General features: G+C 30.0%; 1 protein-coding gene across 1 annotated transcript in view; it reads left to right on the forward strand.

Annotated features, from left to right (window-relative positions):
- Positions 1-2184, forward strand: part of LOC106867055 (uncharacterized) — a 57756-nt gene extending 55572 nt beyond the window's left edge. The window contains exon 3 of the mRNA XM_089360819.1: positions 1704-2184. The gene's annotated coding sequence lies outside the window, so the exon portion shown is untranslated. The remainder of the gene's footprint in view (positions 1-1703) is intronic.
- Positions 2185-2500: the final 316 nt, after the last annotated feature.

Raw genomic sequence — 2500 nt, forward strand, 5'->3', positions numbered from 1 at the left:
AACTATATAAGCATATATGTGCATGTATGTATGTATGTATGTATATGAATGTATGAGAAGGATGGTATGGGGTAATAGTAAGTAGACCGGGAGATGAAGAAACATTGAAACTGCAATATTCTTGAAATATTTCCTGAAAAAGTTTTTGAAAACGATGATGTTTTTGCTGCAAATATACGATTTTGGTGTTAGATTGCAATCTTTAACACCCATGAGGATGAGAATCGAATTATTTTCATCGAAAGCGAATGATGTTGATATGCAATAACCATCATCATCATCATCATCATCGTCATCTTTGTCACCATCATCGTCATCATCATCATCATCATCACCAGCAACATCTTTATCGTCCTCCTCATCATCATCATAATCATCATCTTCAACATCATTATCCTCATTGTGATAGTCGCCATCGTCGATTTTGTCATCATTGTCGTCGTCAGGTTCATCTTTCTTTCTTTCTTTCTTTCTTTCTTTCTTTCTCATTCTGTCACCCCTCCCACTTCCCATATCATCATTATCACCATCCTTAATAAAATAGTCACCTTTATCATTGACAACAACTTCCTGACCATCACTGATATAAAAAAAAACAACAAAACAACAGCAGCAAACGAAAGACCACAAACATCGGAACAACATGCGCAATAAATAACACACACACATACACGCACGGACACATACACACACACGCATGCGCGCACACACACACACAACAAACAACGAAACAAACAACAACCAAATTTTAACGTTACGCACGACTGTAATGGCGAATAACGAAGCAAGCAAGCAAATAACTAAGTAACAAATAAATAATCGAAAGTTTGAAAAATATAGTTAAAAAGCAAAAAAAAAGAAGAAACCCAAAAGTAAGAAGAAAAAAAAAATGCATATGATCGTTTGCTGATCATTTTCTGGCTTCATAATCTGTGAAATAAAACAACTTCGTTTTTCACTAAGTTGAAATGATAATTTTAATACTTGAATCAATTGCCATAGATCTTAACTTTAAAAATTCAATGTAAAGTGTCATTAATGTTGAACACATACATACATACTCACAGATATATACACACATGCGCAACACGCACCCACCACACATGGACACATACAGTAACACAGACGCAAAGACATATATACGTACATATGCATGTGTGTGTGTATGTATATATGTGTATGAATGTATATATATATATATATATATATATATATATATATATATATATATATATATATGGGTATATATATATATACACTTATAAATATGTGTCTATTAATAGATGTGTATACACACACACAGATGTATATATATATATATATATATATATATATATATATATATATATATATATATATATATATATGTGTGTGTGTGTGTGTGTGTGTGTGTGTGTGTGTGTGTATGAAGCGTTGTTAATTGCATGCAGAAAAAGCATGCGCACATACACACAAGCCTGTTTATTGTACGTCTATAAATTGATGGGAGAACGAAAGATAAATGAAAAGTGCAAAATGCAACATTTAATGTAACCAATCATATATTTCCTTAATTTTACCTGTTGTTTAATGCTGTGTTATTTAGTATGTTAATTAGGTTCCTAAAAATGAACGTTCATAGATTTCTTCCATAATTTAATGATCATTGCTTGAGCTTCAGTTTTGAAATTTTATTATTATTATTATTTTTCTTTTTATTTTAGTTATACGGTATTTGCTTTCTATATTTTTCAAATGGAAAGTTCGAAAGAAAAAAACAGAAACAAAAACGAAGGAAAAACAAAATAAAATGTACATTGAACAAAAATTGGGCTTAAACTACATGTAAATATCACCTTCGAGAGCAGCAACAACCGCTGAGAAATATGTGAGATATATAAAATATATAAAAATATGTGGAAAAATATATAAAAATATATGGAAAAATATATAAAAGTATGTGGAAAAAATATATAAATATCTGTAAATGAATAAACGAAAAGTACGAAAAAAAAAAGAAAAGAAATATCTACAATATTTTTGGAAGGGTTTCACAGGAATGAAATAACAATAAAAACGTTTAGATAAATTTTTAAAGCGGGAGAAAAAAGAAAGAAGAATGAAAAAAAAAAAAAAAGAAAAACTCGAGTGAGCAAATGACAAAACTTTAAGCAAAGCAGAATTAAACTTATACGGAAATCTTAATCAGACTTAATGAATAAATCTATGTTAATGAAATTTATTGAAATTTACTTAAGATGTTCCATACACATACACACACGCATGCGTGTGTGTATGTGTGTACTATAAATAAGGATGTGTGTATGTATGAGTTTAATATCTTGGCAGGGATTTACATTTTTAAAAAAAGCAAAAAAAGTGTGTGAAGAGTATAAATGTAACGTTGAGGATGGCAGTATTGATAAGCGGTTCTAATTAAGTTTTCACATTTGAAGTGGAAACAAGATTACAAATCGAAACACGGAAAAAGGAGGTGTAGCACCTGTATACCAAAGTGCAG

The sequence above is a fragment of the Octopus bimaculoides genome, chromosome 12 (assembly GCF_046866305.1).
Source record: "Octopus bimaculoides isolate indiv1 chromosome 12, ASM4686630v1, whole genome shotgun sequence".
Taxonomy (NCBI): Eukaryota; Metazoa; Mollusca; class Cephalopoda; order Octopoda; family Octopodidae; genus Octopus; species Octopus bimaculoides.